The sequence below is a fragment of the Pan troglodytes genome, chromosome 15 (genome assembly GCF_028858775.2).
Source record: "Pan troglodytes isolate AG18354 chromosome 15, NHGRI_mPanTro3-v2.0_pri, whole genome shotgun sequence".
NCBI lineage: Eukaryota > Metazoa > Chordata > Mammalia > Primates > Hominidae > Pan > Pan troglodytes.
In genome coordinates, this window is record NC_072413.2 from 86,023,704 (window position 1) to 86,046,475 (window position 22,772).

Genomic DNA, 22,772 nt, shown 5'->3' on the forward strand with positions numbered 1-22,772 from the left:
GTGAGTGCTATGGTAAGAGTTAAGTAAGAAGGTTGGATAAGATGTCCACTACTAGCTCAATCTTGAAAGGGTCCAGGACACTTGCCTCTGAGACCTAAACGACTGAGTGGGCATTGATCAAGAGTGGGAGGTTGTTTCAGGGTCAGCACATGCAAAGGACAGGCTCCATTTTAGGAAAATGAAAGTAGTTCAGTGTTATTGAAGCTGATGGTGAGGGAGGAAGTGGCAGAAGATAAAGGCTGGAAAGAAACAAGTCAATAAGAAGCCACAAAAAAGTTTTAAGTAGATGAATGACATGATCCAATTTGTGCTTTAGGAAGATTACTTTTGTCTCAGTGTCCAAAATAGGTGGAGGGAGGCAAAATGAGAAGCAGAGAGTTATTTGATGGTGGAAAGAGAGAGCTGTTCAAACAAACAGGCAAGATTCAGTGGAGACCTGAACTAGGCAGGTGGCATCTTGGGTTGCAAGAAATGGACAGATACAAAAGATATTTAGAAGGACAAGAAGGTATTTTAGTTGGATGACGTACATTTCAAAGGAACAAGGAAGAAGAATGGTCTGGGAATAGTATTGGTGAGCCAGGAGTCTTCATTTGAGTGGGCTGCAGGGAAAGTTGTGTCCTCAGAAGATGCCACATTTCAGTTATGGTACAATGGGAGGGAACGTTCACTGTGGCAGTGGAATCACCAGAGGGCCACAAGTGGATCAGATTGGGAAGTGGGATAATATTCCAGCCTGAATTAGATTGTACAATCCCAGGGAGCAGGAATGAGGAACAAGGGAGTAGAATAGAGAAAGAGGGGGAGTAATATGAGGATGCATTATAGGTCTAACTGCTTCCAGGTATGACTGATTGCTCAATCCCATAGGACCATCTTCTAAGAAGTTGTAATAATTTAATCACAGAGAAAAGTGAAGAATTTAGCCACTGGCTGCAGCCTCCAATTGGTCAAAGGTTTGTCTCACAGAGCATGAACCTCCCTGCACCTCCATATAACACATATTTGAGTGCAACAGGGTTCTTATATAAGTATCATCAGGGTGGCCCCAGGGAAGGAGGTGAGAAGTTGCAATAATGTCAGGTTGCGCTTGCATGCAAGTGATCAGAATATACCCTAAGAGCAAGTTATCTCAGTGGCAGCTTGAATGAAATCGGTGAGCCAAAGCATATAAATTAGCACATAAAAGGTGCATAATACAGTCCACCTTCTGCACTATTCAGGGCCACTTTCCCCCATCATTATATCCAAATTGCATACTACAATATAGGCCCCCATTTTTGTGAGAATAAGTTGTCCTTATCTATTCTACAAGAGAGGAAGCACTCGTCCAATCTGTCACAAGGTCCCCTTCAAGGGAATGGTCCACCAGAGTCTGGTTGAGGATAAGTAAGACAAACTTCTGTTCCATAGCTGGACCTGGATCTGAAGTCATAAGTAATATTTATCTCCAACCTCTTCCAGCAATTCTATATTTCCCTCACTATGGGCCAGCACATTAGCTATCTGTGTTGGTCTCCGGGTGGGATGACACAAACATTCATCGTTGAGAGGCTTGAACCTTTATTTGCCTTATCCTTTTTGGGCCATAGTTGTTGCAATACAATTACGCATCAGCTTTTGACAACACAATTATGTAGGTACAATACAAACTATGTACAAATCTGTTATCACTGGACACAGGAGCACCAAGAGATACCCTTGTGAAACCCTTGGGTTCCAGATGTGTTTCTTCTTGTCCTCACTGGTAACAGCAACTCTAGCTATTCAGCAGAGTCAGGGGCTATTACTTTTAATGATGTGCTAACTATTTATTCCCTGCTGGCCCATAAGCGTGAGGAGTTCAACTGATATTTTCAGCTTCAAATTCAGGGGACCCTTACATTTTATCTGGCAGAATTATTCTCTTTCCCATCCACAGTCACAATTAAGATTTCTAATCCAATAGAGGCTAAAGTTGCAAGATGGAAGATAGTAAACACAAATTCCATAATCACTTGGTTCCCAGTTTTATATAATTGAGCTACTGGGGATTCAAAACCATATATTGGTCATTGGCTTAATGTATATGCCATATCCTGGAAGATCACATTCAACCCTGCTAGATGTTGTCCCCAAGCTGGGATCTTAATGAACCTTTAATATGATTTCTACCATTCTCTTAGGATGGCTGCTTCTGGGTGATGGGGAACAAGGAACAATTATTAGATTCTGTTTCATGCACTCATTACCTTGATTCTTATAAAACAGTTCCCTTGGTGTGTGGCAATGCTGTGTGAAATATGTGTTGATAAGTCAAGCATTCTAAAAACTTTTGGATGGTAAGCCAGTGGAGGTACTACAGACAAGGAGGGCAAACCCAGGGTCTATTCACATTAAGGATCAATTCCTACAAGGACAAATTTCTGTCCTCCCCAACCCCCAGGGTAGAAGATGTCTAATTGTAATCTACCTGATACCAAGAGACTGGCTCATCTCCTCAATCTCTGCTGTTGACAAATTGAGCATTCAAGAGTACCATTAGCTAGACTAGAAGGAATTCATGCAAACCTTTATCTCTGCCATGAGACCACCCTTTTCTTGGGCTCACTGTCCAGCATAGAAGCAGTCAATGAGAGAGAGATGAAGTGACATACATGATGAGGTAGCCTTCCCCACTGGTTGCTGAGAGACCTGTTGGTGGTAGATGTTCTCTGGTAGGTAGTAATAGCTGCAAAATCTGTGTCCATTTTTATAGGTCAATCTATATGCCTCATCCTGTGACATCATCATTCCCCAGTTTTCTATTTGATTCCTTCCAGACTCCTCACCAGTTATTCATGTCAAGTGGATGACAAATTTACTGCTCACCACTTTCCCACTGGCTAATTTACTTTAACCGCTGCTCTTTAGAGATACCACTGAGTGGATCTATAATATGTCAGCAGTGTATTTTTGACTAGCATCTGTTGACACACTTGTGAGCCAGGCGTGAAGTTTTTTTTCAATCTTCTATCAGTTGGTCATAGGGAATCCCCTATAAACCATAAGTGCAAGATGAGATAAAAGGTATCAGAGTGATAGAAACAGATGACATGCAAATTTGTGCCACCTCTTTGTGCAATTTACTCTTGCCTTTTGGACCTGCCTCAGTCCCATTTCCAGGCATGACATTCCATAATGTAGATTGCTGCTGTGCTAACCCAATCTATGATTTAGTGGATCTAATCATACATAGCTTGCTGTAGTTCAGATATTTGCTCCTTTCAAATCTCATCTTGAAATTTGATTTCCAATGTTGGAGGTGGGCCCTAGCGGGAGGTGTTTGGCCCACGAGGAGTGGATCCCACATGAATAGCTTGGTACCATTCTCTCATTAGTGAGTGAGTTCTTGCTCTTTTAGTTTCAATGACAGCTGCTTGTTAAAGAGTCTGGCACCTCCACTTCTCTCTCTCTCTCTTTCTCTCTCTCTCTTTCTCTCTCTCTCTCTCTCTCTCTCTCTTACTTCCTCTCTTGCCATGTGATCTCTGCACATACTGGCTCCACTTAGTCTTCCACCATGAGTGGAAGTAGCCTGGGCCCCTCTGCAGAAACAGAAACTAGCACCATGTTTCTTGTACAGTTTGCAGAACAGTGAGCCAAATAAACTTCTTTCCTTTATAAATTACTCAGCCTCAGCTATTCCTTTATAGCAATACTAAATGGACTCAGAAACAGCTCACACTTGGTGTCTTGTGATGTTATAACTAGGCATTCAATCTCTACAAATATCCGGTAGCAGGCCAGGAGCTGCAAAAGAAATTGCAGTCTGCAAAAGCCAGATAACTCTTTGTCAACTTTGAAGGAGATTCTCATTTCCTACAGTTCCTTCATCATGGAGAGCTCTATCACGATTAGATCTATTGAGTTTTATAGTTCAATAGTCTGGCTCTGCAGAAGGCTCCTGCAGAGCCTTCTGTTAACTATGGCCCAGGCAAAACTTCCATATCTCCCAGAATATAGACCAAAGCAGTATTTTTAAATGCAGTCTATTCTTCCACCAAATTCAAAAAGGCTCACCAAGCAGTGTACCTCTTTCTTAGTGGTAGGAGTTGCAAGTAGAACAATGTGCTTATTTCTTTGTAAGAATGTCCTAGCATATTGTGGATTGCTGGATATCTACTAAGTTGACCAATATCATGGGAACCTGAACTTCATTGGGTTTATCACCTACCCTCTGATGTGCATGTATCTTACTGGGTCACCTAGGGTATTAACATTTCCAATAACCATGGCATCATCAATACAGTAGACAAGTGTGATACCATGACGTTCTGCAGAAGGCTAAGATGATGGAAATACCTAGCTATTATGTTGTGACAGGGAACAGGATAGTTAGCACAACAGTGAGTATGTAGAGTTGCCCCTCTAAATGTAAAGTCAAATTCCTTTTGATCATTTTTGCTGATGGAAATCTAGTCAACAAACATTTTCTGTAAAGGGTCATACAATAAATATTTTTAGCCACGTGGTTCTGTTATAATTATTCAACTCTGCTTTTGTAGTCTGTGGTCATATTTGGCCCATCAGCTGTAGTTTGCCTACCCCTGACTTAAAAACAAAGTGTTTTCCAGATTAGTAGCTGCATAGACCATGTTGATCTTTTTCATGAAAGGTACCACATTTTGTCTGCAATGACCCATATGTTTTTTTCAGGATACAGATAAACCAACTGAATAGGGATATGATGAGACCACCACAACTTCATCCTTTAAATCTTTAATGTGTAATAAAGATTTACACATTAAAAGAATTACACATTGTGTGATTCCTTTTAGGATGCAGATTGCTTCTTATTTACCATATAGGGCATGGATGTGTACATAGGGGTGTGTGTGTGTGTGTGTGTGTGCGCGCGCATTTGTGTATATGTGTATGTGTAGGAGGAGAAGGAATTGCAGAAATTTCAGGGGTTTCCACAGAGCCCTTGCTACCATAATGGCCCTTAATCTACAAGTCGGAGAAACAATGGGAGGGTTCTGCCAGATGCTTAAAATAACTGTGTATTTGGAGACTAGAAAAATAACTGAGAATTTTTGTCCTTGCGATTGAACAATGAGAACACATGGGCACAGGAAATGGAACATCACACACCGGGGACAGTTGTGGGGTGGGGGGAGGGGGGAGGGATAGCATTAGGAGATATACCTAATGCTAAATGACGAGTTAATGGGTGCAGCACACCAACATGGCACATGTATACATATGTAACAAACCTGCACGTTGTGCACATGTACCCTAAAACTTAAAGTATAATAATAAAAAAAAGAAAAAAAACTGAGATAAACTTGAGCTAACATTTCATTTATCACCTAGCTTCCATATACCCACTCTAACTGGAATTCCATGATGAAGATTTGAGTCCACTAGCATCAGAAAACTCGTATCCCATATTAACAGTGCTCAAAAACAAATATATGTACTGCCTTCCCCAGTGTACAATAGTCTATCAATGGCCACAGGTCCCTTTTGGGAAGGATTATAAGGAATATTTCATATTTATATATATTTTTTCAATAGCATTACAATGTTATTCCTTAAGGGAACTCAGTCTCCCTTTCAATTAGTGGGTTCTAGGTCTACAAAATAACTTAAATTTTGAAACTGGAAGAAAGACTACAGATTTCATTGTGGTGACTGATGTTAACACTTCTATTCTGTAGTTCTCCATTTTTTAAAATAAAATAGTGCAAGTCAGCAATCCTTGTCAGCAGTCTAGCTATCTCACACCTAAGAACACCATGGTCTATTAGCCAACACCAAAGATCCCCATTAGGGCATTTTGATTGACAGCCTGACCTTAGTGCTCATTATAGACATTATGTCCACCATGTTTCTTATAGTTCAACTATCAGAATCCCAAGCTCTGCCACTCTGGAATCCTGTCATCCCTGCTGATAATATACAGCCCAATTTAATGGCAGCATCTCCAACCCTCAGTCCTTTTACAAAGACAATTTCCATTAAACTACTAAACAATTGTCTGTACCCTCTGACCACTGCATTCCTTATTTCTTTGGTTAATGGAAGATATTCTGTGTTCCCTCAATGAACACAGCCGGGTGATATGTTTTTAGATGTTACATAATAAATTAATTCTAACAGCCCCATCTTTAGGATCCTTCTGATCCTTTCTTCAATACTATACATCAAGAAAGTCCTAGCATCTCTACCTCATTTACTGAAGGCCATCATCCTGTATAAGCTTAAAGAATCCATCCAAACAGATTTTCAGAATCATCTTGAGATATTTCCAAAGCATTGAAATCCAAGTGATGAATGAGCTCTCCCTTGTCGAAAATGCTCCCTACGCAGCCTTATATCTGTCTTCCCACTCCAGGCCAATGCCCTCTAGATCTACTTCCACATGTGTTCCAGGTCCTGAAAATCCTTTTCAGTATAGACTATTCCTCCTGGGGCAGAGGTTGTACTTCCCTGATCAGACTGTGCTGAGACCTGACTCTGGTCATTGGCCTGAAACTAATGAGAATTGGATCTGGAAGAGAACTAGTGCCATATTGTAAAGCACCTGCCTTAATTGGTGTCATTTCATTGCCTCCAGAAAAGGGGAGACTGTTCCCCTCAGGCAAGTTGGAATCAGTTGCTTCTGCCATCCTGGGGAGTTCAGGGACATCTCGGAGTTCAGAACTCTCAGGATAATATACCCAAATATTCCTAATACAAGTTAGGGGTCCCACTCTTTTCCCATCAGGGCAATAACTTTGACAGATGAGATCTGTTGGGGCTATGCCTTGAGTCACCTGTGCAGCTCTGCTACACTGAAAACTAGATGCTGGGCCTGCTTTTCAGCAGTCTGCAGGAAATAAGAGTCTCCTTCAAAGTTGCCATAGAACACTTTGACTTTTTAAGGGTGTCTTTACTTGGCAGTTGGCTGTCATGAGCTTCTCGTTTTCTTGTGCCAAGTCTTTCATTGCAGTTAAGAAACATCCCACTCAAAATTTTGTGTAATTATCATTGCCCTCATAACATTCAATTACAACATATCCCAGTGCCACATCTTCTGCCTGCACCTCACTCCCAATTACTCTCGGGTCAAGGGCAAAAAATTACATGGAGGTATGGGGTAGGAATGCAAGAAAGGAAAATGGCCACATGCAAATTGAAAACTTAGGCCTGCTGAATAAATTGGCCTAGAGATGTATTTTGTTTGGCAGGCTCAACTTCCAGAAAAACTTCTGAACTTAAATATCTTTAGGCAGAGCATGCGGTTTTCCCATTTGCCACAGTTCCTACCAATCACGATGATGTTACTCCACATATTCTCCTTCCCTGCCTGACTTCTGAGGGCATTTGGGCTTAGCATCTCTGGGTGTCAGGATCACATCTGGTAAGAAAGCATAGTGGATTTAGCTAGCTGAAAATTTTCAAGAGGAGTTACTCTCAGCAGCCTCCAGATAGGAATGCCCCATGCCTCCTGAAAACAAGTGAGCAAAGGCCCAGATTCCCTGAGCTCCTTTGAGATTTCCAGCACAGGTGAGCAGGGAAGCAACAGGGTTAGTTGATTCCCAGAACCCTGGGCACATGTTAGAAACAGCAGCAATCTCTTTTTAAGAAAATGCTTAACATTTTCAGGGGATGAGAAGGCACTGAAGTATCTTTATGCAGATGAGGTTTCATCTTGGTTCTGATTAAACAAAACGATGTTGTACCTGGTTCTCTTCCCTACCATTTTTTAGTGGCCTTCAATTTAGTCATCATTTTCCCCCATTCTCAAGTGAGATAAGAGTTAGAGTTGTTATATATCCCCGAAGCAGAGCTTGAGGTTGATTGTCTGTGCATACTGATAATATGGTAATGCCATTCTGTTAAGTGAATGATCTAGATTTGTAAGAGATGTTGAATTTCTTAAATTCACTCTGAGATAGACAATAGATACCATAGACATTTTATTAGAAAATTTATATCATAGACTTATTTATTGAGGCTCACTCTGTGCCAGGCATTGTATTGGGCTCTGTTGATGCAAAGAGAGTTAAGATATGGGTTGCCGCTCTCGGGGAGTTCAGAATCTAGTAGGAAAACACATGATATCATGTGAAGTCTAAGCAGAGTATTATGGAGACACCAAGGAGGGAGAGAAGGCTTCACTGAGGAAGTGACATTTGTCCTCAATCTTGAAGGATAACTTGCTCCTGAGGCAAAAGTGGGAAGATGGGATGGCAGTTCAGAACAGTGAGTTGGGGACAAGATGTGGGACTGCTTGCCCCTGTCTTACTGAGCTGCCTTTACCCCATCACTCCTGTTCAGCACCTCACTTTGGTACTACTGCAGCTACCTTCATGAACAATCTCTGATAGACTCTGCCTCCCCACACCTCTGAGATGAGCAAATTTTACCAACTGCCTACAAGCAGCAAGCCAGTCACTAGTGCCCTCGACTGGGCACATGGGAACTGGCTGAGAATCCATCCCCAGCTGTAAATTTTAAGTGTAACATTATACAAGGACATCTATCAGTAAAGTGCCTAGACATTCCTTATTTTCCCATTTTCACAAGCTTGGAGATCAATGGGCAGGAGCAGGAATAAATTACTATGTTATCACACTTTTCTGAGCATCTGGAAGAAAAGCTGTATCTGAAGAGCTGTGGGTGAACAGAATAGCTGAGTGGGTACTTGGGTGATCAGGTGTATTATCAGTGGAATAGTTATTTCATCTTTATGATGATTTGATAGTGAATGGCATTTTCTACTTCCAATGACTCCATGTTCTCAATCAGTTATATTGTACTCTGATATGCACACAATGGGATTGCCTTGGTGCTTAAAAAATAGATGCATGGATTCCACCGTTTAAATCAGAATCTCGGAAATTGGGGCCCAGATATCTGTATTTTGAAGGCTGCTCACAAGGTTGTCATGTGCAACCAGGGTTGCTTAGCACACTTCTAGACCAACAGAGAGATAAAAGATAGGGGAGCTTACACTCAAGGAGCAAGGACCCTTACTGGCATCTTCCCACTTTATATAGATATAGCTTCCATAACAACGACATGGGAAAATGTAATCAGGATTCTTCTTGGAGCAGCATTCCACTAGTTTGACAGAAATACAAAAATACTTTGATAAGCTGCTGGGGATAAGGGGTGAGTCCTCTCAGGGGCATGCTTAGGAAACAAAGTAGTTCCCAAAATCTATGCATATGACAGAGAAGAATTAGATGGCCTTTGAAAGACCCAGAAGAAAATGCAAAAAGGAATAGGGAAAAAAAGGGCAAAGCAACCTGCTGTGAGCCTCCTAATCTTCCATGGCCTGAATTCCCAGCGCTTGAGGTAAGGATTTCAGTGCTGAGGGTGAATGGGCAATGTGAAGCAGGAGCCAGAGGATCAAGATTGTCTCTGCAGAGGTCTGGGTCTCAACCATGGTGATGGCTAATATGCATTGAGAGTTCTTTACACATTCAGGAGTAGGGGGAAAGTGGAAAGATACTGTCACATTGTGACAAAAGAGAATTTGGTGATGTCGGTGGTCACCTTGGTGACAGGCTCACAGCTAGAACTGCATTTATGAGGTTCTACAGAGAGCCATTGTAACCAAAAATCCCCCTCCAGGGTGTTAAACTCCTGGAGGATACTCATAAGCCAGGACTTCCCAAGAGTGTCCCATGGAACTTGAGTTCTAAGGACGGTACATGAAAAAAATCAACATGGGTTCCATGATCAAAGAAGTTTGGGAAATGGGCTAAATGAAAGGACTTCCAAGGCCTTTTATCTGCTAATGAGAAAGGTGATGTTTCTAGAGGCAAGAGACAGACTGCAGCTCTCTCTGCATGCTCTCATGAAATATCTCAAAGAAACAGAATTCCTTAAGGGTCCCTTTGGGAAACACTACTGCCGGTCTACGTATGAATGACTGGAGCCACATAGAATGTTTTGCAAGAAATAACCAGGACACACAAATGTATAAGAATACATACCAATGCATTTTAAATTTGCCCACTTTTTCGATCAAAAACAAACAAGTGTAAGTTGTTTTCCCTTTCCATGTCCATTTCTAGAACAAGCCCTGTGAAAAACAAGCTGCTGTCCCTGCTAGAGGCATCCTGCAATCCATGGATGTTTATCACCAAGCCATTGTTAACATGAGGTAACAGCTATGCAGGATTTGTTTCACTCACCCCTTGGAACTCAGATTCCCTGTGGAGAGTTGGAGTAATATATATGAGGACAATAGGGAGCCTGAAAGTTAAGAATTCATCCTGTTGTATTTCTCCAATGGCACATTCACGATGTGGCTCCATGGTTTAATGCAGACTGAAAAGCAGTTGGCATTTCACAGCAGGAGGTTAGAAATAGAGTGTGCTACTGGGTCAGGGTAGCTTGACTGGATAGAGGTGTGTGTGATGGATGCTGTAATGAGGTGGGAGGCAGGTGACCTGAATTTTAGTCCCAAAGATACCACACTAAACTCTTGCTATGTGACCTTAGCCAAATTCTTAGTTTTCTTCTCTGTAAAATGAGGTTTAGATGGTCCTGAAACCACCCACTCATGCTCCTCCTCCTCCTCATCTTTCCTGGCTGACTGGGATGATGACCATGAGGCAATGTTGGCAGCCAGGAGTAGAAAATGACAGACTCACTAGCACACCTGAATCCCTGAAAAACAGTATCGCTGTTGCTGCTGATTAAACCTCCCCCTTGAGAAAGGAAAACATTTTTTGTAAGCTACTGGATGTTTTGGGTCCCTGTGTTTGCCATCTTCCTTATTTCATATGAGAACTAGTACCGAAAAGTAAGCACTATAACAAACATCTAAAATGGAAGGTATTAGCTTAGCATTCAGACTGAAGGCAGGAATAAAATGGTTATGAGTGGCTAGAAAGTGAAAGCCTCATGTTATCCATGGATAACTTTAAAAATTATCATCTATGATTATTTGGAAGGTAGACCAAGAACGTATTGAGTCTGTGGCTTTAGGGAAAGCAGGTGAAAAGAGTAGGAATATTAGTGTATGTCAACTGCTATTTGTTGTTTTTAATCAAGTGCTACAAGAAACAGATAAACTCAAGCAAGAATTGGTTAGTTTGCCAGCCAAAGTGGAACTGGAAAAAAAAAATACAAAGCTTCTTGGGGCTGAAAAAACTCTTGGGTTCTATACCTCAAATACTAAAAGATAAGATTTGCAGATCAAAAAAAAAAAAAAAGAGAGAGAGAGAGAGAGAGAGAGATCCAGCCAAGTGGCAAAGATAATATCAATAAAGTTGCTTTGCCACCCAGGCTATTTTAGACTTCAATGTGGATTCCATGATGGTGGAATAGATGGTATGATCCAGGAAGACAAACCTTAGATCAGGTCTAGAAAAGAATTTGGGGGTTATTTACGAGCACATGAAACTGACTGGAAACAAATAGTTCAGATACCTATCGAGTTTTTGAGGAAACCGTAATGCCCAGGAAACCACAAGCTTGAATCTGTAAAATTACCCTCATGTAACAGCAGAAAGTGGGCTCTGGGAGGTGTGCAACTCCTAGTAACATACTCCTCAATATTCACCGTATAAGGGTCCATGGAGGCTAACGGACAAAAATATTCTCCAGGAGGTCAGAGCCAAGAGACAGAGGAAAATGAGGAAGAAACTTCCTTGCAGAGGACAGACCCAGGGTCTATCAAAACATTTTCTTCTAGGGTTTGGGGATCTTTGCAATACCTACCCTACAGGATTCAATTATTGCTCTGGACCAGGGAATTCTTTAGGCATTTTTATTGTGGTTAGCCAGTCCACTTTTGTGTATTGAATAGGCAGATGGAGCAAAGATAACGGGTCTTTTAGTTCAAAGGATGCTGAACTTTAAGGAACTGTATCTGGACTTTCAGAAGAGGCCAGAGCATCATTTGGAGATCCTAGACTTTGATATCAACAAGTAGACAATTCAATAAGTGGATAAAATATTGGGTTTTCTCCCCAGAGTAATATGTACGTATGTTTTATGTAAAGGATGATAGCAGCGAAAGGGGCTAACTGTGATAGAGGTTGCTAGCTGCCTACTAAAAATCCATTCTCCCCTTCTTACTGGCACAGAGCTAAACTGCATTACTCAGCCTCCCTCGCAGTGAAGTGGCCAAGTTTTCTTCAGTGAAACATGATTGCAGTGACACATGTCACCTCTACGTTTGGCCCATACAAACCTCACACTTATCCCAATATGTTCTTTCTTTCTACTGGTTGATTGGTGTGGCAAAGCTTTGTATAACTTCTAGATGCCACATATTGAGGATGGCAGAGCTATCCCCAAATGGCTCTATAGGGACCACTAAGTGACTGTGGAGGAGAGCTGACATCAATCCAAATCCTATTATAAAAACTTTTTGTTTTTAAGCCACTGGAATTTGGGTTTTATTTCAACTGCAGTTCAGAATACTCTAACACATCCCTGTAAAAGTAACAATGTCTATTTATGCAAAATATGCCAACTTTTCCAAGGAAGTCCACAGTTGATCTATTGAATCTAAGAGTTTTACACTGTCTAATCTGATCATCACTCTTGGTCAGATTAGATTACACGGTCCCTTCTTATGACTATTTTAAATAAATACACTCAATCTCTTCTCTCCCATCCTCTCCTCTCCTCTCTTTATCTCTCTTCCCCGACTCCCCTGTTGCACTCTCCTGGCAAAACCCCAGCTCTGGTTTCATCCAACTCTACCTATGTCCACACTCACAAGTTTCCTGTGGCTAGTTTCACTTTAAACTCATGACTGCTGATGCAAAATAAATCCATAGTGCTGCCCAATAATCTCACTACATTTCCATAATTCATTCATTCATTCATTCAATCTCATGCACAGCTATTTCATACTTTCTCTTCTCTCCACAACTGTCCAGTTCCTCCCCACTCCTCTTCTTTCTCAGCTGATGAGCTAGAATTCTACTTAAATAAGAAAAAAGAAGCAATCAGGGAGAAATTTCCGTTGGTTCCCAACACTTCCTCCACTGCCTACCTGCATCTGTTCCTATGTAGTTTGCCATCCCTCCTGGGTGAATTGTCTGTGCTCCTTTCTAAAGCCAAAACCTCCATATGTGCACTGGGCACATTTCCTCTTATCTACTTAAGAATCCTACTCCAACAATTCTCTCCTCTCCTGCATCATCAAAATTTCCCTTTATGCTGGATCTTTCCTTAACACACAGAACATCTTAATATATATCCCATCTCTCAAAACAACAACAACAAAAACCCAAAAAATTGACTTTGCATTATCTTGCAACTACCGTCCTATTTTGTTGCTAGCTTTTATACATATATTCCTGAAAATAACTGTCTATATTCACTGTCTTCCTTTCTCTAATTTCTTTCTCTTTTGAGCCTACTCCAGGCAGGTTTTCATACTCACCATTTCACTGTGTTCCACCTATGATCCCAGCTACCGGGAAGGCTGAGGCAGAAGGATCGCCTAAGCCCAAGAGGTCAAAGCTTCATTGAGCTGTGTTCGTGCCACTGCACTCCAGCCTGGGCAACAGAGCGAGACTCTGTCTCAAAAAAAATTTTTTTTAAACCAACTTACATCAAGATCACCAGTGATCCTCATCTTACAAAATCCGGTGGCCAATTACTAATCTTCAGTTTAGTCATCCTGTCAGTAGTATTTGATACAGTGTATCCTTCACTTCTTGAAACACTTTTTTCTCCATGGACTATTCTTTCTTGGTTCTTTGCTTTCCTTACTGGTCTCTCCTCCTCATCTCCCCAACCCTTAAATGTTGGAATGCCCCAAGCTCAGTTCCTTATGTTGATTCTTTCCCATCTGCACTCATTCTCCAGAAGATTTTGTCAAATTTTATAGGTTTTCATACCAAATCTATGCAGATGGATCCCAAATTTCTAGCTCTAAGCCAGACGTCTCAGTTGAACTCTGGGCTTGCATATCCAACTGCCTTCATGACATCTCTACTTGGGTGTCTCATTATTATCTTGAAATTAACATTCTTCAAAATCAAACTCCTGATTATCTTTACCCTCAAGGTTGCTCCATAAAAGTAGCTCCATTTCTCATTTATTTAAGCCCGAACCTTCATGATCTCTAGCTGTACTCTTTTCCTTACATCCTACAGCCAGTGCATCATCATATCCTGTTGCCTCCACCTCAAACCATATCCAGAATCTGACCATTTCTCATGACCCCCTTACCATCACCTCCCACCTAGATTACTGCAATAGTAGCCTGTGGACAAAACTACTTGTACCCTCCCTATATCCTGTGCAAATACAATTTTCATCTGGGTACTTGGTCTTCCAGAATGTAGATTATATTTCCTAACATTTCCTGTAGCTTAGTGTGACCAAGAGGATGTAATCTGAAATATCTATAGAGCCTTCTTTAAGAGATAGCTCCAAGGTATCCTTTCTTCCTTTTTTAAAATCTGTTCTTCCATCCTGTTTTTCAGTACAGAGATGACCACTTAGACCACAGGGATACATCCTTATGTTTATTCTTTTCTACTGTACTCATGGCAGTGAGTTGGAAGGTCTTGGGGTCCCTGAGGACTTGGTGAAACAGATCTGTCATCTACTTTTGGATTTTGATGTCTGAATCTATAAATAAGAGAGAAACTAACTTCTACCTAAAGCCACTGTCATTTGGGTTTTCCTCTCACCACTGAACTTCATCCAAATCCATACGCTTTCTAACTGGTTCTCTTCCTGCTACTTTATAAATGATTCTCCCCACAGCATTAGCAAGAGTAGACCCTTTAAGACTCAGACTGGCTCATGCTACTCTTGTCCTCAAAGCCCTCTGGTAGCTCCTCTTCTTTCTCCCATTGTGCTCTCACCAAAGCCATTACTGGACATCTCTGTTCTTCCATGCTGTGTTGCCTGCTCCTCCTCTCCTCTCATCCGTGTCCACTCTTCATCCCTTTCCTTCCATTCCAGGGCAATAATCTATGCACTGCCTTGCAAGCACATTCCTGCTGCAGGGCTATATAATCCTTTCTTTTTCCTGAAAGCCTCTTGGCCCTGTTATGTTATGACCCACTCACTCACTTTCCTCAAGACTGTACCCAAATATTATCTTATCAAACAGGCCTTTTCCACCCACTCAGTCTAAACTATCACCGCCACCACCAGAACATAGTCTGTAAAAATCAGAAGGCTTAGCTTCTTTAGAGAAAGCAACCACTATGATAAAACTGGGCCCAAATTCTCAAAGGGCAACAATGGACTTGATCCAGGGAACACCAAGGTGGGGCTTAAGGCAGCTCTAGTTATTCTTTCCATATAATTTCCATCAGGACTCTGTCCTCATTCCTTGGTATGGAGAATGGCTGTTGTGTTATATTTTTTTAATGTAAACTTCTATGCAAAGTTAGCTTCGAACACCAGTACCCCATCCCATTCTCTCCATTCCTCTTCTGCCAACCCATTCCCATTCCTGCCCAGCTAGATGGCCATCCTTCTAAATGAAAAGCATAAAGTTGCTATTGGCTAGAAATTGGATGGCACAGGTACTTGAGAGTTTACAGTACCCCAAACTCCCTGTTTCCATGTACCTCTCTGCTTCACTAATTCATCTTTGCCTGGTTTCTAAAGGCATATGATTAGCAGATAACACATTAGGATATTTCAGTCCTCCCAGGTTCATAGGAGAAAAATCAGAAGATTAAAAGGCACTTCGAGACCCCAAGGAATGACTCATCAATATGGAATTCTAGATATCAAGAGACAATCATTCCACATAGTAACTTTCTTTTTTTATTATTATTATTATACTTTAAGTTTTAGGGTACATGTGCACAACATGCAGGTTTGTTACATATGTCTACATGTGCCATGTTGGTGTGCTGCACCCATTAACTCGTCATTTACATTAGGTATATCTCCTAATGCTGTCCCTCCCCCCTCCCCCCACCCCACAACAGGTCCCAGTGTGTGATGTTCCCCTTCCTGTGTCCAAGTGTTCTCATTGTTCAATTCCCACCTATGAGTTAGAACATGCAGTGTTTGGTTTTTTGACCTTGCGATAGTTTGCTGAGAATGATGGTTTCCAGCTTCATCCATGTCCCTACAAAGGACATGAACTCATGATTTTTTATAGCTGCATAGTATTCCATGGTGTATATGTGCCACATTTTCTTAATCCAGTCTATCATTGTTGGACATTTGGGTTGGTTCCAAGTCTTTGCTATTGTGAATAGTGCCGCAATAAACATATGTGTGCATGTGTTTTTATAGCAGCATGATTTATAATCCTTTGGGTATATATCAAGCAATGGGATGGCTGGGTCAAATGGTATTTCTAGTTCTAGATCCCTTAGGAATCGCCACACTGATTTTCTATACTTTCTACTCTTAAGACTGAACTCCTTCTACCAGATTATTTTACAAAGCCAAATGGCTCACTCCTGGAGAGTTGTTTGATTTGGTTCAGAATCCAAGTCTGTTTTCTTTTGAAATGTCAACACAGGCCAACCAGGTTTTGAACACGTGCAAAGATTATTGAAAACAGATTAATTTTTCCTAAGAAAGGATCTAGCCTTGTACGAAGGAACTACTATTTTAAATGACTAAAAGAAGAATTGCATTGTTTAGCTTGCAAATACTATATTTAAAAGTTACTAAAGATATAAATTCGAATCATTGCCAGGTCAAGTGAAGTTCAAATCTGCAAAGTGAATAGCTTCTAAGAGGTTTATACAGAGCTTGGTAGTTCCCTGTTACATATTTATGTTGCATTTTTATTAAAGAAAAGTGTTGGTAAAATTAGCATGCTTCCATGTTAATTTTACCATGTCTTTATAAATTCTCTCAAAACCAGATGCTTGGAAATGGTAATAAAAACTACTTTGGGCCGGGCGCGGTGGCTCATGCCTGTAATCCCAGCACTTTGGGAGGCCGAGGCGGGCGGATCACGAGGTCAGGAGATCGAGACCATCCTGGCTAACACGGTGAAACCCCGTCTCTACTAAAAATACAAAAATTTAGCCGGGCGCGGCAGCGGGCGCCTGTAGTCCCAGCTACTCGGGAGGCTGAGGCAGGAGAATGGCGTGAACCCGGGAGGCGGAGCTTGCAGTGAGCCGAGATCGCGCCACTGCACTCCAGCCTGGGCGACAGAGCGAGACTCCGTCTCAAAAAAAAAAAAAAAAAAAAAAATACTTTGAATGGAGTTTATGGACTTTTCTTTTTAGCAGTTTGTCCAGGATTAAGCAATTTTTGTGAAATAATCTCAATAATTAATTTTTTCAGCAAAATCATGCAACAAATATTTGCACAGTGACTAAATGCTAGTCACTGTTCTGTGCTCCCTGTTCACAGGGGTAAACAAAGGGCAAAGTCTGTGCTCTTTTGGAGATATGGTCTGATTGAGGGGAGAGGTGATTAACAATTGTGTAATATGTGTGGACTATGAGGAAAAGTGTTAGCAAAGCAAACAGGGATGGAGTTTTATTCACATTTGCATCACCAGCATCTGGGGCTTGGAAAGGGTCTTAAGGGATGAATGGATTAATGACTCAATATAAACTGTACCTGCAGAATCTCTGATCAGACAGAACATTTGCTCCAAAGCCATTGAATGGGCTGGGATGGAGCATGCATGGTTTTAGCTCCATCTCCCACAACTGTGGCTTTGTTATGTGTTGGTGGCAGGTGGTTTCCAAAAGGAAAAGCTTTGGGAGATAGAAGTCCTCGTTTTGACCTCTGCCCTCCTTGTACACCAGGAGCCAGAAAAACTTCATCTCTTTTACAAGAAACATTGAGATTCCTGTAAAATTAAGAAATCACACAATTTGATGGTCTACATTATCTAAAGCAAATGAGACTTCTATTTGGAACAAAGACTACCTTGTTGGGAAATGAGTCTGCAAGTTAAAGTGTTTTCTGGTAAGTTTCTTTGGTCCTTAGCTTCCTTAAAGGGGAAGTAATCATTGCCCATGGGCCCCTTTTAATTTCCCCAAGTTAGTTTATCTATTGAGTCATTTATGGTAGTTTCGAATTGCCTCATAGAACAAAGTCAGCACTTCTTGTTTACGCATACTGTGCGACACTGGCAGAGTTATCTGGGTCTTCTCTCTCTCAACATTTCCAGAAAGATGGTATCTGTATCATCTAGACTGTGTTTGCCTTGAGGAGAAACTAAGACAGACATGCCCAAAGGCTGAACTCAATATCTTCGTAGAAATTATTGAAAGCAATATCACCTTTAGCCTTGTCAAGAACTTCTAACAAGACCTTTTCAGACCAAAGTGCCCTCAATATCAGAGCATGTAGTCACCCACCCCAGGTTGACCCTGGAAGTATGAGAGAGCTAGGGTGGGAGCCAGAGGCTGAGAGAAGAAAGGGGGTGACCTAGTTCATGCCAAATGAATCTCACAAGCAAGACTAGATTGTAAAATCAGCAAAGTCACTCACAGCTGCATTATGTCCTCCCTGAGCTCTGGGCACTTTTGCCTTTGTGACCTCCTTCCTCCAACAATTAACATTAAAAATTGTATTTTATTATAAAGACAAACATAATCATGACTGAATTTATTATTACAGATATGTTATGATTAGAGTAATTTTTGTTCTAACTTTAAAAGAAATGAAAATTAAACATTTTTGTGGACCCCAGGCACTGTACCTCCTGTGGCTTATGGAAAAGTGTGCCTTAAAGTTGGTGCCTTAGCATCTTTGCCTCCTCTTATTTTTCCTGTGTGTGTCAACTGTCACTTTGCCCTTCTTTGGGACACCACTTTTTACAAACGAATGTCTCAGGTATCTAATACATTTGTGTTTCCACTGCCTCTCCTGCCCGCTGACCCGACTGAAATATTTTGGCCAGCAACAGAGTTAGGAGGGGTGTGATTCCCAATGCACTTCCCATTTCTACTTCCTCATTGCCCACTTGGCACTAGCTTTTGCTGCCACTTCTCCACTGAAACTGCCCCTGTAAGGTCATCAGAGTCCACTAGATTGCCAAACTCATGGATGATGGGCAATCTCTAACTTTAGACCTTCCTGTTGCATTTGACACTATTCTTCATTTAACTACTTTTTACTGAGTACCCACAATGTTTCAGGCTGTGTGCCAATTTGGGAGGCATAATTATCAAGTAATCAGACAAGATTCTGGCCCTCATAAGGCTTTTTGGCTAGTAGGAGACACAGATAAATAAACAGCAAGTAGAATACATTTGGGGATACTATAGAATCACCTAATTGGAACTTGAGAAATCAAGAAATGCCTCCTGGAGATAACACTTAACCTAAGACCTGAAATATGAATAGAAGCTACCCTGGTAAGGGGAGGAAGAGTGTCCTAGGTGGAAAAAGCAACATGCACAGAGCCCTAGTGATAAAAGGAATAGCTGCACACTCTGGTAATAGAAAGTAATTCCACATGGCTAAGGCCTAGATATATATGCATGAGAGGGGAGTTTGTGTTGGGTAGTGTCATGAGCATATTGACATTATATGAAGATGGCTCTAGTGTCAGTGTAGAGAATGAATTGGGTTGGAGGTGACACTGGGGTCAGTGAGAGCCACCAGAGAGCTGCCAAAGGGATGTGGTGGCTGGAATGTGGACAGGACATGGTAGGGTTCTGAACCAGGGAAGCAGCAGAGGAGAAGGAGAGAAGTGAACAGATTGAAAAGATCTGTCTTAGTAATAAATTGGATTTGGGGGTGCAGGGGAAATAGGAATCAAGGACAGCGTCTGTATCTGGGCTGTTAGTGGCAAAAAAACAAAAAAAAGAATCCCTTTGCTGATTAGTCAGAAAGGAGTTTGAGGATATTAAGAGGCAACTCAATCTTTGGGAAGGGCAGAAAAAAAAAACACCCAGTTAGGAAAGCTCACATCCAGGACCACCGTAGCCAAGAGCAAGCCCGGCTGAACACCACACCACTGAGCAGAATTATTCTTCTTGTTCTTTGGCTCCCATAATACTGGGAACTGGACACCAAGAGCTTTCCTGCAGCTATCTCAGAAGAGCCTAATTCCTCCACATTTGCCATTGTCACAAGAGGCTACTTCCCCTCACCCAACAGCAGGTCCTGTTGCTCACTTCTGCCTTCTATATTTGTGCAGGTGCGAATGCTTGACCAAACCTGGGTCCCATGTTGAACCAAGTGGTAAAGAAGCTTGGAAAACATGGTTCCTAGCTTTCCAGGGAGGCAACTACAGAGGAGTTGAGATGGATGCTGAATTCTTTATTGTATCAGCCATGATTGGTGGCTCTAGGGCCAGGCACATATTTTCTGGGGTTCTTCCCTGAGTCACTTCAATCATATACCATCTGGGCCATCTAAACTTGAAGCTCCCTCTGCTTCTGGCCCTATGTTAATTTTTGAATTGTCACCAAGTAGTGTTTTTGAACAGAAGTTCAACATATTCAGACTCACTGAGTAATCCATGTTCACAAGGCTCTCAACCTCACCAGCATATGAAACTTCCACAGTTAACCTGCCCTGCATACTTTTCTATTTATTATTAAAAGTTGCACACACGCACAAAGCAGAGAGAATGGTGTGATGAGCCCCTGTGCACAGCAACCAGCTTTGACAATGATTTGCATTTTGCCATTCTTGGTGTCCAGCATTCTTTCTTCTGCCTAGATCCAGACTCCTTCCATGCTGGGCTTTGTTCAATCCCAGTTCTCTGTTCTGTCAACTTCATCCTCCAACTCAGAAATCCTCTCAAGCTGATGATACCACGTGTACACAAAGTCCTCCTACCCCAGCTTTTTCCCAAGCAGCTGAAATACATTCTACTTTGACTGTGGCTCCCATCCTACCAAACTCATCTTTCTCATTTATTAAGTAAAGTGGTATTGTTGGACCAGATGATCCTTTTCCACAACAAAATTCTAGGATGGAGTGTGAATTTTCACTTTTTGGCTTTAGACTCAATAACAATGTTGAATGATTTTAATTGGATTCTTGAGAGCCAGGACTCATTATTTTACAATTAATACTCCTCCCCATCCCCGTCTTCTGGGAGCCTCTACCAACCGCATCAAGCAGCTCCCCCGAACTTGGCCAGGCACCCTGTGTCCACCTCTTCCACAATATTTAGTACTCTCATTTGCATTCATATTTGTTTCCCAACAAAGGCACCTGTGCAATTGTTTCCTACTACCCTGCATGCTGCTTAAGTCTGATGAAGACATTCTTCTTTGGAGTCTGACATTAGGTAATAAGGACACATAAGGTGATTTGAGTCCCTAACTGGACTCAAAAATGAGATGGCTTTTGTTTGGGAAATGCTTTCACTTCACACCAACCAACCTACTTACAACAAATGATATATAGCAGTGAGCACGTGAGCCAGAATCCACTAATCCTATCATACACCACACCACTTAGAGCAATGGGACAGCTCTTTAAATGTGCAGCTGAAGCACCGGATTGGAGATAATACCCTGCCAAGTGGGTGCCATCCTCCAAGATGTGGTATTCTCCCTAAATCAGTGACCATTAAATGGCACCATGTCCTCAGTAGCTAGAACACACAGGTTTGCGTACCAACAAAGAGAAGCAGGAATGCCCTTGCCTTACCATAACATCTGGGGAAATTTGTGCTCTTGGCCTTGGTTGCCCAGGGCAGTACTTAGTCATTATCTTATTCCTTCTTGGCTTCCTCCCTCCTCTGTGTCACTTCCTAGTACCTCACCGTACTCTCCTGACATTCCCTCCAAAATAAGCTACTTGCACCTGAATGTATGTCTCAGAATGTGTTTTGGGGAGATCCATGCTGAGGTGTGGGGTTAATGCTAATATTCATCTCACAGATTTGTTAGGAGGAACAAATGGAGAATGTACCAAGCAACACGTCTGGCTTTGAGTAAGTGCTTGGTAAATGACAGTTATCATTGTTGGTGACATCATTATCATTATTCTCTCACAAAGAGAGCTGAGGCTGGGCTTATTCAAAGTTCTAAGAGAGGCAACATTAACACACCAGCTTACTCTTTCCACATCTTCCCTCCAATAAGTAAATTATTGATTATATTAGTAGCTGTCTTTTGTCTACTCTGCTAGGTACTGGGCTAATTGCTTTGTATGAATTATTGCAGTACAATGTTGTCTCAATGGCCTTACCAGATTACAATAATCAGGAGTATAATTGTAATCCTCATAATAATAGACAACATGTGTTGAGATTTTTCTATAAACTGGAAGAATCTTCTGAGTGTTTCACGTGTATGTAGTACTGTAGTATCTTTCTATTTTACATGTGTAGCAATAGGCTCAGAGAGGAGAAATGGTTTGCCCTTGGCCACACAACCTGGACAAGGAGGAATCTGGATCGGAACCCAGACCTAACTGACTCCAGAGAGCTTGCTCTTTTTAGAAGACCATGGTCTTATAATCACTTCTTGTATTTCTCTAGATGTGACTGTATATTTGTGTGATTTAAACTTTTCAGGGTAATGAAACATTGTCCTTCACAGGAGCTAAAAAGAAAACTACCACTCAACATAGACAAGCAAAGTTCACAGGAAATCTGACCCTGTGACAATAATTTTAAGGAACAAGAAGGCATGAGTCACAATCCAAAATAGCAAGAATAAAGCATAGGATTCTGCTTATGCCAAAATATTCCTCTGTGATTTAAACAGATGCAGGGACTTTGTTTCAACCATAGTGGATATGGGAGGGAGAATGTCTACTGTAAGTTGGGAGGTCTACAGAAGAAATGGATATCCAAGACACAAAGAACTATTTTTAAACAAGTACATAAAAGACAGGGATGTGTCTATTAAATAAATTCTTATCATTTTCTACCCTTAGAAAAGTTTTACTTAATCAATAATTTATGC

General features: G+C 41.4%; 1 protein-coding gene and 1 long non-coding RNA gene across 2 annotated transcripts in view; one reads left to right on the top strand and one right to left on the bottom strand.

Annotated features, from left to right (window-relative positions):
• Positions 1 to 22,772, bottom strand: part of GALC (galactosylceramidase) — a 124,653-nt gene that overhangs the window by 93,806 nt on the left and 8,075 nt on the right. The gene's annotated exons all lie outside the window — the stretch shown is intronic.
• Positions 10,035 to 22,772, top strand: part of LOC129136997 (uncharacterized) — a 63,157-nt gene continuing 50,419 nt past the window's right edge. The window contains exon 1 of the long non-coding RNA XR_010150994.1: positions 10,035 to 10,123. This is a non-coding gene — a long non-coding RNA (uncharacterized LOC129136997). The remainder of the gene's footprint in view (positions 10,124 to 22,772) is intronic.